The sequence below is a fragment of the Mastomys coucha genome, unplaced genomic scaffold (genome assembly GCF_008632895.1).
Source record: "Mastomys coucha isolate ucsf_1 unplaced genomic scaffold, UCSF_Mcou_1 pScaffold5, whole genome shotgun sequence".
NCBI lineage: Eukaryota > Metazoa > Chordata > Mammalia > Rodentia > Muridae > Mastomys > Mastomys coucha.
This window is the reverse complement of record NW_022196911.1, coordinates 79,422,343-79,436,577: the sequence shown is the minus strand read 5'-3', so window position 1 is coordinate 79,436,577 and position 14,235 is coordinate 79,422,343. Positions and strand designations below refer to the sequence as shown.

Below are 14,235 nucleotides of genomic sequence, written 5' to 3'. Positions count from 1 at the left end.
CTCTTAAAGAAGAAATCTGGGTTCTAGGGAACAAAGAGAATAACAGGGAAGATGTGGAAAGAGAAGTGATGTTTAGGGAAGAAGGAATTGGAGCACAGAGATGGGCAGTCAGAGAAACAAAACTTACTTGTGAATGTTGTCCTCAAGTTGGACATACAAAGCTGTAATGAGAACAGCTCTGTGTTCCTAAAGCTTTGCCATAGTTCTGCCTCCTGTAGTTTAAATAGGAATTGTCAAGAGCACTTTGAACCCTGTGTACCTTGCAGCGATACGCTACACGATTTGAACAATCAGAAAGGGTTGGATCCAACCCTAGGTAGTCACTGTATACATTTCCTGTAGAGCCACCCATGCACCATCATCCTCTATCTAAAAGGCCAACTCTTATCTTCCCATCAGCTTTTCCTGACCCTCCTCCTGTCCAGAAACTGTGATTTCAAGCTGTCACTTGGAGAATGTCCCATTCTGTGTTTTCCGTGTCCGTGTCATGTAAGCAAAGCTGGAGTGTCCTGTCTGAAGAAGGTACTGTCTTTCTGTTTCCCCTGTTGGCTTTAAAATAAATCTACCTACATGCATTAAAACAAAACAAAACAAAACAAAACAAAACAGTATAGGGCTATGGCCATGCCCCCCCCCCACTGAACCTGGAAGTCCCTAATAAACTGTTTCTTCTGTATGTTCCCTTGTCCCTGTGCAGTGACCCTGCCTCTTTTGCTATACTTAATATAGACTCTGAAAGAGAGAGACAGAAAGACAGAGAGAGACAGAGAAAGAGAGAGAGAGACATACACAGACAAAGACACACAGACAGAGACAGAGAGATACAGAGATTCAGAGAGACAGGAGACAGAGAGATACAGAGACAGAGAAACATAGGAGACAGAGAGACAGAGAGACAGGAGACAGAGATAGACAAAGAGACATAGGAGACAGAGAGACAGGAGACAGAGAGAGACAAAGAGACATAGGAGACAGAGAGACAGGAGACAGAGAGACAGAGAGAGATAGAGAGACAGAGAGACATAGGAGACAGAGACAGAGACAGGGAGAGACAGAGGTACAGAGAGACATAGGAGACAGAGACAGACAGAGACAGGGAGAGACAGAGGTACAGAGAGACATAGGAGACAGAGAGATGGAAACACAGAGAGAGATGGAGAGACAGAGACAGAGACAGACAGACACACATAGATATAGAGAGGAAGAAGGGAGAGAGAGAGAAAGAGTGAGAAAGATAGAGAGAGCTGTAGCTGGACAGTCCAAGAGCTTTGGGAATGGCCCAGATGAAGTGTGACTTGCTTCATAGTTATCTTCTCCCTTCTCCCTGTGTGGTTCTTTCTCAGGGATGTGTGGTCTCACACTTTGTTCCATGTGTTTCCAGTCCTTCCTTCAGATTGAGAAGATATTCCTGGGTGCCTATGACTTTCCTCCTTTGTTATGTGTGTGCTGTGTCAGAAATACAGCAAATCATGTGTAATTTTAAGGTCATGATTGATGAAATTCTTAATAAATCACAATATATTGCAGTGGGTTTTATGTTTGTTTTGTTATTGTTGGTTTTATTTATTCATTTATTTATTCTGAGAGGATTTTTCTAGGTAGTCCTGACTATTCTGGAGTATTGTTCTGTAGACAAGAGAGGCCTCAAACTCAGACATCCACATGCCTCTTGCTTTCCACTGCTGGAATTAAGAGTGCACCACCACTTTGATTCTGATCTAGCAATTATAACAGAAGCAACTGGCAAGACAATTCTTCTTTCTTTGGCAACTCTGGATGAGGCAAACACAGGTTCATTTATGCCAATCTTAATCACTAACATTAACTCTCAGATCATATATGACACAACACAAAATAAACACATCTATCTACATCCACCTGTGTACATGTGGACATGCATTACAGAAAGGACTCCAAAAGCCTAACTCTCCACAGCAGAGCTCGAGAATGTTCAGACATATTGTGAAGCAGGGAAATGGAAATATAAGTAGAGTCTGGGTTGATGAGATAATGACCCAGGGTCTAGAGAAGAAATTGGAGGAACTGTGGTGGCTGCAAGTGAGGCCACTTCATGTCACCAGCTTGAAAGCAGGGCTGTACAGATGAGTTCAACTACAGAAGCAAAGAGCAGGACCAGGCCTGGATGAAGGAACTGGAGGACAGATGGATGACAGGACCAGATGGGTGAACAAGAAGAAAGACAGACACGGGATCTATATAGAAGGAGACATAGGTCATCACGTAAGAAAGTAAGACAAGAGAGGCAGATGAGCAGTGCTGTGAAACAGACAGACTGGGACATCTTACATTGGCAGATGAAGTGGGGGAATCTAGAAAACTGAAGTGACGCGAAATGTTTCCTGGTGACATTTTCCTCTGAACAGGAAGGGTTTGCTTTCTTCACTGTTCCTTTGTAGCAATCCTCCATAAATGTCAACAATTCTAAAAGAAGCAGCCATCAAACCTGGACATGGCTTACACCCCATCCAGGAAGGCCGGAGGAAGAACAAAAACAGCTTACAGGTGCCAGTGCTGACCTTGAAGGATAAGAATAGGCCAAAAATTCCTGGAGCTATTTCTGTTGAGTTCTCACTCACAATATAGGCTGAAACTAGAGTTTGTGATCTATGCTTTTAAATGTTTTCATATTCTTTCCAATTGTGTTCATGTGTGGTGAGGTATGTTGGTATACCTGCACTGAATGCAGGATTCTGAGGAGGTCAGAGCTGTTAGGTCCCACCTGGACCTGGAGTAATTGGAAGTTCTGATCCATCACAAATGGATGCTGGCAGCTGTGCTGAGGTTCTCTGGAAGAGCAGTATGTGCAATTTGTCACTGATCCAGCTTGCCATCCTCATAACTCATGCTAAGAAGAACCCATACCCCAAAGGTCATGCTTGTGCCTCAGGAGTTTGATATCCACTGCCATAGGATGTTGGTTGTTTTACAATACGGAATTCCTGAGCCATACCTGCTTCTGTATCATCATCCATTAAATAAATGCAGCTCCACCGGGCCGGCTTTATGAGACAGACATGCTTTTGCTTGTTTGACTGGCAACCAAGATGTTCAACAATGCTCCCCTCCCCAATATACTTATGTCTCCTGGCTTGTCTCTAGTTATAAATGTGGCATGGTGAGGAATTACCTAGGAGGACTTGGTCTTCGTACTGATGAGATGCTGAGAGTTCAGTGTACATGGGAGGTTGCAAGGATGGCTCTGCAGGTTAGAATAGTCAGTGGGGTGTGAAAATAAGAAGTGAACCACAAAAAGGATGCTGAGGATAGTTTATTTTGGACACAAATACATGAGTACATTGTCACCACATTATGTATCTTTGTTTTCTAGGGATGCTGTTCTAGGACAATGAAGTAACCAAGCATGGCCTCTGTGGATTCAGAAGAAATCTTCTGGGCTGGCCATCAGTCATGCTTGTGAAGATTGAATTCATTTTCCACATGGCTCTAAGTCATCTGAAATACAGATTTGATCATGACATTTCCTCAGCTTAGAAACCCCTCACTGTTCAGCCCTTACTCTCTGCTTGGCAGCTCATTGTTGACTGGATGTAAGTTTATTGTTCAGTCCCCCACCCAGACACCATAGCCATCTGGAACAAGCAATTCCCCAACTCCCAAGGAGGGCCCAGACTTCTCCTCTGTCTGATCCTTACTCCCTTGTCTGGTTGGCTTTGTGCATCCTAACTTAAGCTACTCCTCATTGATCTCTACTCAGACACCTTTACTGGCAAAGCTAGTCACCACTGTTAGCTTGCTAGAAAGTATTGGAAACTGGTGCAGAACTTATGCTGACACAGACTGTTTCTACAGTCTAGTTATATTGACCTTTGAAGCTCCACTGACACATATGCCTGCCTGACCTTAAGGCATTCAGTAAATGAGTGTTCCCATTAACTTCATTGTCTTTTCCCTCCCAGGAGCACTTGTTTTCCTGAGAGTCAAACTTCATTGGCTGAGAAGAGAAGAGTGAGAGAGCCCAGTTCATTTCCATGTAGGTCTAAGGCATGGTGGCTTGTGTCACTTTAGCCATGGTTGAACTGTCTTTACAGTGTAGAGGACACAGATCATGTAACCTGGTGTCCTTCTTCCACTTCTTCCAGTTCCTTTCTCTTGCACACATCCAGCCACTTGTGTGCAGCCAGTGGACAAAGCAACATGGGACTGTGCAAGGAAAGTCCCCTGGGAACTGACTCAGTCCCTTTGACATTCCTTGACAGGATGTTGTAGTATGGATGACAATGGCCCTTGTAGCCTTATGTGTTTGAATAATCAGTTCACAGTTTTTGGAACTTTGGGGAAATATGTTGGGAGGTATGGGTTTATTGGAGTAATTGTATGTCAGGGGACAGGCTAGGACGTTTCAGAGGCCCATATCCTTCCCAGTTATCAAACTCTCTGCCTCAGGATTGCTTCTCAAGATGTAAGCCTGCAGGCAGTGCTCCAGTGCCATCCATACCTGCCTGCTACCATGCTCCCACCACCAGGGTCATGGATGCACTCTCTGTATTTGTAAGCCCCTAATAAACTTTCTTCTATAAGTTGACTTGGTCATGGTGCCATATTACAACAATAAAAAAGTAAAACACAAGAATATACTCACTCGAAAAACAGGAAATTTGCAGACAGCCACAACTACTGGGATAGCACTTCTGCATTTGGGGGCATGATTGATCTCCTGAGCATCGATCAACACAAATTCTAGCAGGTATTGAGGAAGCCTTTGGACAAGCTCCAGGTTTTACTAATCCTGAAATACACAATTTTGTATATGCAGCCTGAACCAGAAAGAAAATTATGGTTGAGAATTGATGCTAGAGATCTGAAGGCTCATCACCTGCAGGAGACTAGCTTACTCTCTATCCTCCTTTGTACCTCAGGGCTCTTCCCTCAGCTTCACCAGCTCCTTGCTCTTAAGCCTGAGTATTGATTCTGGCCCCTGGGAGAGTGTTCTCCTCCACAATGTATAAGGTCTCAGTAGAAAAAAACTCTTCCACCATCATAACTCCTTCTGTACAACTCAGAAGATGCCATGAAATATCTAATGACAGCTACACCTCTCTTATTATAGAAGACCCATGGTTGATTTCTGACCAAGTGCTCCCATGAATCCAAAATGCAACATATATCTCTCAACCAGAGTAACTGTCCTGATGTAATTCACATGCGTTATCACCTGCAACTCTCTCTCTCTCTCTCTCCCTCCCTCTCCTCCTCCCTCTTCCTCTCCCCCTTCCCCTCTGTCACTCCCTTCCCCCCTCCCTTTTCTCTTAAGAAGACAAGATGGGCACAGTGATCTTATAGGCCAAAGTGAATGAATTTGATCCCAGCAGTAGCTACATGGCTATTCTCTCTGGTACCTCAGTCCAAGGTTTTACAATTTGTTGGTTGCTGTTTTGTCCTATTGACAGTGTCTTTTTGCCTTATACAAGCTTTGCAATTTTATGAGGTCCCATTTGTCAGTTCTTGACCTTAGAGCACAAGCTATTGGTGTTCTGTTCAGGAAAATTTCCCCTGTGCCTATGTGCTCAAGGCTCTTCCCCACTTTCTTTTCTATTAGTTTCAGTGTATCTGGTTTCATGTGGGGGTCCTTGATCCACTTGGACTTAGCTTTGTACAAGGAGATAGGAATGGATCGATTTGCATTCTTCTACATGCTAACCACCAGTTGAGTCAGTAACATTTGTTGAAAATGCTGTCTTTTTTTTACTGGATGGTTTTAGCTCCTTTGTCAAAGATCAAGTGGCTATAGGGTTGTGGGTTCATTTCTGGGTCTTCAATTCTGTTCCGTTCATCTGCCTGCCTGTCACTGCAGTTTTTATCACAATTGCTCTGTAGTACAGTTTAAGGTCCGGCTGGGATGGTGATTCCACCAGAGATTCCTTTATTGTTGAGAATAGTTTTGGCTATCTTGGGTTTTGTGTTATTCCAGATGAATTTGAAAATTGCTCTTTCTAAATCTGTGAAGAATTGAGTTGGAATTTTGATGGGGATTGCATTGAATCTGTAGATTTCTTTTGGCAAGATGGCCATTTTTTTACTATCTTAATCCTGCCAATCCACGATCATAGGAGATCTTCCCATCTTCTGAGATCTTCTTCAATTTCCTTCTTCAGAGACTTGAAGTTCCTGTCAAACAGATCTTTTGCTTGCTTAGTTAGAGTCACACCAAGGTGTTTTATATTATTTGTGACTATTGTGAAGGGTGTTGTTTCCTTAATTTCTTTCTCAGCCTGTTTATCCTTTGAGTAGAGGAAGGCCTCTGATTTGCTTGAGTTAATTTTATATCCAGCTACTTTGCTGAAGTTGTTTATCAGGTTTAGGAGCTCTCTGGTGAATTTTTGGGGTCACTTAAGTATACTATCATATCATCAGCAAATAGTGATAATTTGACTTCTTCCTTTCCAGTTCCTATCCCTTTGATCTCCTTTTGTTGTCTAATTGCTCTGGCTAGGACTTCAAGTACAATATTGAATAGGTAGGGAGAGAGTGGGCAGCCTTGTCTAGTCCCTGATTTTAATGGGATTGCTTCAAGTTTCTCTCCATTTAGTTTGATGTTGGCTACTGGTTTGCTGTATATTGCTTTTACTGTGTTTAAGTATGGACCTTGAATTCCTGATCTTTCCACGACTTTTATCATGTTTTTATGAGATGTTTTTTCTGAGTAGCCCTGACTGCCCTGGAACAGGGTGGCCTCAAACTCAGAGATTCACCTGCCTCTCCCTCCCCCCTGTTGGAATTAAAGGAGCATACCACCAACACTTGGCTACAGATACAGCAGTTGTGAGAGGAGCAAAGGGCCAGACAGTTTTGAGAGAATCAGCAGCAGAGCTGTGATAGAAACAGATAGGGACACCTAAATTTCCAATGAATTTGGGGATCTTGTGAAGGTAGTGGAGGCTCACTCTTTCCTGGTGAGACTCTTCTCTAAACAGGAAGGGTTTGCCCTTTTCTTCACTGAACCTTGGCAGTGATCCTCCATAAACCCCAACAATGGTGGAGAACCAGAAATCTAACCTGGACATTGCTTGTACCTGGCCCAGGAAGGACAGGGAAGAACAAGAGCACCATGCAGATGCCAAGTGCTGACCTTGAAGGACAGGAATGGCCCAAAATTCCTGCTTGTATTTCTGTTAAGTTCTAAGTCCTAATGTAGGAAGTGGTACCCTAATTGATACTTCTTAAATATTTCAAAAATTATTTTAATTAATCTGTATGTTTCTTTGAGGTAGGGTATTGTGCACTGAATGCAGGAGTCTGAGATGTCATATCCCCCTGGAACTGGAATAATATGATATCCTCAGCCACCTGGTGCTGATGCTGAGAACTGATCTCTGGAAGAACAGTATGTACTATTTACCACTTATCCAGCTCCATATGCTCCTACCTCTGGTGAGAACCCACATTCATGGTCATGCTTGATCTCCCAGAGTTACATGTCCTGTCCTTCAGGATGTTGTATTGCCTATCACAGGGAATTCTAAGCCCTTCCTGCTTCTCCTGAGTCGTCACCCAGTAAATACAGCATCAACAGGACTGCTCTATGGAACTGCTTAACTCATTTTGATTGTTTGACCAAGTTATACTCACAGAATAGAAAAACTTCTCATGCCCCCTATGATGTCTGGAGATAGCAGAGGGAGAGGAATTACTTAGAAGAATCTAGTCCCCAATCTGCTAGGATCCTGAGCAGTATTCATAGGAGGCTGCAGGGATGGCTCTGCTGATCAGAAGAATCAATAGGATGCACAAATACGAACTCTTCAACAAGAAGAAAGCTATGGACAATTTATTTTGGACACAAACACATTAGGAAGCTGTCACCACAGTATAGATATCCCTCTTCCCAGCATGCAATTCTAGGTCTAGGGAGGAGCCCAATATGGGCTCTATTGACCAAGCCCGTTCAGTCAGTCAACAGGTTTTCCAGCGCAGGAGCGAGGATTAAAAAGAAAAAAGACAATTAGACAACATTGTAGCATGAGCCCAGTCAACTCTGATACTGAAGGCAAATTTAATTGTTCCAGTCTGCTTTTATGGCATTTTAATTACATACAAGTATTGAAAGGCTGGAGAATCTTAGAATTTAAAATGAGGGCATTTAATAGAAATGTATGTATAATGTATAACCTTTACCTAAAAGGTGGCATGGAAAACCTCTGTAACAAGCCAAAAAGGTGGAGTAGCTAGTTCCAGGAACTTGGCTAACTCAGAGCCTCAGGGCTCTGGTTCCCCATACCTGCCCCTCCTGAATGATCCACAATGAGGGCGGAACTAGGAATGAAGGTCTACTGGCTTACGAGCCTCTCCATCCCATCGACTGGTACATGAAGATTACATTCCTAGAATGAATATGTTCCCCTCCTTAACTAAATACCTTGGGTTGGGTCCCTCTGAAATTTTCCACTGTTTTTATGTTATGTTTCCTTGGTAACCCTCTCCCCGCTCCCCCATTTGTGGTTTTTCCCTTTTAAATACCCCTCACTTCTTGTGTTCGGGGTCGAACTCCTCTGGCCAGCATGGTCACGAGATCAACCCCAGTACCGGCCTATCCTAAATAAACCTCATGTGATTGCAGCAAGTTCGGTCTCTTGTGAGTTATTGGGTTGTCGCGTCATCCCGAGACTTGAGTAAGGATCTCCCCAGTTCTGGGGGGGTCTTTCATTATTAAGGGAAAGCAATACAATAAGGAACCAGCAAGGCAGTAAGCAAAGTCCCGGGATTACTCCCATGACAGTTTTTTAAAAGGGCTTGTCATAATGACCAAAATACTTGAGTCCACTTCATTATCCAAGTCCAAAATCTTGCCTGAAGCTTACTTCTTTTGTGCCACCCTAAGATTAAGATTTCTACCTTAACCTACTTCCCTATCATGGCCTAAGGTTAGATTCTTGCCAGAAACTTACTTCCTTTTTAGTCCCTAATGTCAGATTCCTGCCTGAGCTTACTTTGTCATGGCCAATGTCAGATTCCTGCCAGAAGACCAGTTTCTTGTCCTTGGCCAATGTCAGCACTCCAAAGGTCTTTCTACACTCTGTGATTTCTGAAGAACTCTTCTGGGGCTGGCCTTCAGTCCTGGTTTTTGGGAATGAATCTATCTTCCGCTGGCTGTCAGTTGTTTGAAATACAGATTTGATCATGACGGTTCCTCTGCTTACAAACCTCTAGTTGTTCAGCTCCAACTCTCTGCTGCTTAGCTCATTACTGATTGGATGTGGGCTTGTTATTGAGTCCCCCTCCCAGACACTGTAGCTAGCTGTTTTAATCACGTCCTGAATATTCAAGGAAGGCTTCTTCTACCACCTTCTGATCCTGTCTTCCTTGTCTGCTGGGCTTTGTGTGTCCTATCTTAAGCTTCTCCTGGCTGATCTGCACTGACATCTTCCCTGGCAAAGCTAGTCAGCACTGTTAGAACTTAGCAGAAATGGGTGCAGAGCTCATGCTGACATTCAGTCTGTTTCTGAAGGCTAGTTACATTGACCTTTGAATCTCCTTCCTAGCTTGTGTGTGCCTGACAATATAAGACATTCAGTAAATGAATGTCTTCATTAAGTTCATTGTCTTCTCCCTCCCAGGAACAAGTGTTTCCCTGAGAGAGTCAACCTCTTTGGCTGAGGGAGAGAAGAGTAAAATGTCTCCTGTTATGATCCTATGGCCCTAAGTCAAGTTGACTTGTGTTCCCTGTAGTCACTGTGAGATTGTTTTTACACAGTAGAGGGCTACAGAGTGTAATCCAATGTCCGCTGCTATGCTCCCCACCATGATGGTCTTGGGTTCATTCAGAGAACCTGTAAAGCCCCTACCAAACTCTTTCTTCTGTAAGTTTTCTTGGTCATGGTCTTGATACAACAATAGAAAAGGAAAACAAGGAGTATACTAACTTTCAAGTGAAGTGGACTCCGGACATACAAACATGTGACCATGCCTGATGCTGCAGCACTTCATTTTTTCGGGCACATTTCATCTCTGGAGCATTATACATCACAGATTTGAGCACTTCCTGGGGTCAGCTTTTGACAAGCTCCAGATTATTGTAATTCTGAAATGTGCAATGATGTTTATGAAGCCTGAAAAAGGCAGAAAGCCAGGTTAAGAATTGAGAATAGAGACCTGAAAACTTATCACTTGTAAGAGACTAACTTATCCCATATCCTCCTCTGCACCCCAAGGCTCTTCCCTCATCCTTACCAGCTCCAGTCTTGCTCTTAAGCCTGCCTGTTGTATCTGGTTTTTGCGAGAGTGTCTTCCCCCTCCACAGCCAATATAGTTTCAGTAGGAAGAAATTTCCACCATCATAGCCCTTTCTTTACACCATGAGGATGCCATATAATCTCTAATGATAGGTACACCTCTTTCATCAAATCAGACCCATGGTTCATCTCTGAGCATGTGGTCTCATGAGTCCCATATTCAGAGCATATCTTCAAACTAGTGGAACTGCCATGATTGCTACTGAAGCTTCTGTCAGATGCCTCCCCACCACTACCTCTAAGAAAGGTAAAGAATGATTACACTTATAGGCCAAAGAGACTGAGTTTGATCCAAAGAGTCGACTCATGGCATTTACTAGTGGTAGCCCAGCCTACGGTCCTACTGAGATTTGAACCCTCTCTGATTTCAGCTTGGATCCCTTAACACACTTACATGTTCAATTAGACAGAGAACAGGCAATGGTCATCCCATGGTGATGAAACCCACCAGAACCAAGATGAGGGCTTCCTTCATGTTGGCTCAAGCTTGGCTGAACTCAGAAAATAATTTATACCCTCAATAAAGCTAGAAACATGGGCTTTAGAGGATTAGTCAATGGTGAATTCTATAAAAACAGGAGCTTTCCAGAAAGTGTCTGCCAATCACCTGGCTCCTTTTTCTGTTTCATAACTGATTTCTCTCTAATTGTCCTTAGGTTGATTGAAGTGATATGATAACCACAAAAAAGCCAAGTTCACATTTTAATACTGTGTTTCTTGTTACACCACAGCTTGGCCCTTGTACGAATAATGAGCAAAGGAAATATTTATTTGTGTAGCTCAGCATCTCAGAGTGAGAGCTGAAGCAGAGACACCCAGTGAGGAGTGTCACCCCATCTGGGGAATCTTGGACATCCAGTTACATAGGATGTGGCATGTTCTCTGACAGATGGGACTTGTGCCCTTTGGAGCTCTACAGATGAAATTCCTAAACACTGTGGAATCTGGGCCCTTCTTACCTGCAAATGTAGGCAATGAAGTAACTCCTGTACTAGATGGCTACTCAGAGACTTCAAAGTGGGTGTGGTTGGTTGAAAATAAAGGGTCACACTCCACTATGACGGCTGCTTGTCTTTGACCAATGCTTTTCTGTAAGTCATGTCTTTATACAGAACGCTGCTTATGTGAGTAGTGGAGGAATGGGAGCCCTAGGAGAACATGCAGGGTCCCTTGTGCCTGCCTCTTTTGCTCTCTGGATGATAGACTTGCTGAGACAGAGCTGTACCTTGACAGGACAAAAATTTTGGGAATTCCTCAGACACAGTGTGGCTAGCTTTGGAGTGTCTTCTCTCTGTAGGGTTCCTTCTCAGAATTTGAGGGTGTTTATTATATGTAAGTACACTGTAGCTGTCCTCAGACACACCAGGAGAGGGCATCAGATCGCATTCCGGATGGTTGTGAGCCACCATGTGGTTGAGTTTTTTGTTTTGTTTTCTTTTTTGGAAAGAGTTTTTTTTTTTTTTTGAGTAGCCCTGACTAACCTGGAAATTGTTGTGTAGACCATGGGTGGGCTGATGGCTTTGAAGTGGAAACTTAAGGGTTCTTTGGAGTCAGTCATGTTGAATGATGTTTGTCTGGGGTGAACAGAGGAAGGACTGTTTTCCTGATGAGGAGAGAGGTGAAGGCCAATGCAGACTCATGAAGGAACATTACCTGAATCAGACACAGGAGAAACATAGTATATTAAAGCAAGCAAGTGGAAGGACACGTGATGAAGGATTGTTGTCTAACAACTCGCTAACTCACGATTTGGTCCACCTTACATTTTTATATTTGAGCTGTATCTGTCCATAGAGAGAAACACACCAAAAAACTTCTGGTGGTGTGCCTCAGCATTTTCGTCAGTTCCTCAGACATGTTCTGATTGGCAAAGTGATGTCATGTGAGACAGACACACGTGCGAATGGAAGACCTGGACTGAGCCAAGACACCTGGAAGGCGCATGATGTTTGAAGAGTATCAATAGGACTCGGTTGTGCACAGACAGGGGCAGAGTTTGGATTCCTTGTCAAGCTAGGTGTGTAATGCTTGTGGGTCTCGAGCTTTGCTTAACTTGCTTTTCTGAGAAAGGCACAGCTGAGAATGGCTCCTGGTGTCCCTCCAGGTCCCTCCTCCTGATTGAATCCAAGGCTGAGGCCTGGCTGTCTCTGCTAGGTCTTGTCACCTCTGTAGCTAACCTAACTCTAATGAAATGGATTATAGGGCTATCCATAAAGTGTTTGCCAGTGGGTCGACCTGCCACTGCTAAGCTGTGAACTGAAATGCCGATTTCCAGACAACACAGATGGAAGTTGCCCCAAAGAAACCTTTCTAAACAGGTTCACTTCCCTGTATCCTTTCTTTTCCACTGCCTCTGGTGGGCAGTGGGATGAAAGAGAGGTTAAAGTGTTTAAGAGCAACCATTTAAAAATAAGTTTTGAAAAAAAAATTAAAGTTACAGGCCTCAAACAAAGAGATGCACTGCCTCTCCCTTCCCCGCTGATGGAATGCAGGTCCAGATGGGTGAACGAGGAGAAAGGCAGATGCGGGAACTACATAGAAGGCATAGGTCAGGCATAGGTTTACAAGGTAAACCAAGAGAGGCACAGGAGTAGTGCTGTGATGGAGACAGACAATGGACACTAAGTTTATAATGAAGTTGGGGGATCTAGTAAAGATAATGGAGGCTCACTCTTCGCTGGTGAGATTCTCCTCTGAAAAGAAAGGGCTGGCCTTTTCTACACTGAGCCTTTGCAGTGATCATTCATAAAACCCAACAATTCAGAGAGAAGGAGCAATGATCCTGAACATGGCATGTACCCCATCCATTCAGCTCAGCGTAAGATGAAAAGCGCCTCATACATGCCAGTGCCCTCCTTGGAAGATAGGATTGGCCCAAAATTCCTCGTGGTATTTCAGCCAAGTTCCAACTCCACATGTAGACAGGAAGGGGTACTCTCCTCGATGCTTCTTAAATAGTTTCAAAGTTATTTAATTAATCTCTATGTTTCTTGAAGGCAGTGTATTGAGCAATCTCACAGTGACTAAAGGAAACACAAATGTCCATGACCTAGGACAACATGGCATTAATCTGGGACATCTCAATCTCCTCAGCCAAAGAGTTTTGACTCCCTCAGGGATACACAAGTTCCAAGGAATGAGATGAGAATGATGTCAATGGCAACATTAATTTATTGACTGCCTTATAAATCAGGCAAGCATGTACTGTTTCTTTTGTAAGTTCCTTTAGTTATGATCTCATCACAACAAAAGAAAAGCAAAACACAAGAGTATACTAAGTTTAAAGTGATATGGACTCAGGAGATATACCCATGCAAGCATGTCCAATGTTGCAGCACTTCTGGTCATAGAGGCATGATTCCTCTCCTGTGCGTTCATCAACCCATGTTCCAAAACCTCTTTTGGGCAGTTTGGGACAAGCTCTAGGATTTTCTAATGCTAAAATAGACAATGGTGTTTGTGGAGCCTGAAGAAGTCAGAAAGGCAAGGTTGTAAATTGATGCTACAAGACTGAAGACTCATCACCTGCAGGCGACCAGCTGACTCCATATCCTTGTTTGCACCTCAGGGCTCTTCCCTCAGCTTCACCAGCTCCAGTCTTGTTCTCAAGCACAATGTTCAGCCTGACCATTGGGAGAGTGCTCTCCCCCTCCTCAGCCTATGCTGTCTCAGTAGAAAGAAGCATCCACCATCACAGCCCCTTCTTTACACCTTAGAATCTCTAAGACAGTCACATCCCTTTCATCACACCAGACCTGTGGTTCATCACTGAGCATGTGCTTTCACAAGTAGTCTCAAATGCAAGGCACATCTACAAACTAGGGCAGCTGCCCTGATCTCTGTGCCAGCTTCTCTCAGATTACTTCCCGGCCTCTGTCACTAACAAAGACAAGGAGTGCAGAGTGATCCCTCTTAGAGGCCAAAAGGGATGAGTTTGACCAAATAGTTGGTCAAAGGCAGTTGGCTT

General features: G+C 43.6%; 1 pseudogene across 1 annotated transcript in view; it reads left to right on the top strand.

Moving 5' to 3' along the window:
• Positions 1-10,929, top strand: part of LOC116078716 — a 12,781-nt pseudogene extending 1,852 nt beyond the window's left edge. The window contains exon 2 of the transcript XR_004113621.1: positions 10,925-10,929. The product of XR_004113621.1 is annotated as an ankyrin repeat and MYND domain-containing protein 2 pseudogene (transcript). The remainder of the gene's footprint in view (positions 1-10,924) is intronic.
• Positions 10,930-14,235: the final 3,306 nt, after the last annotated feature.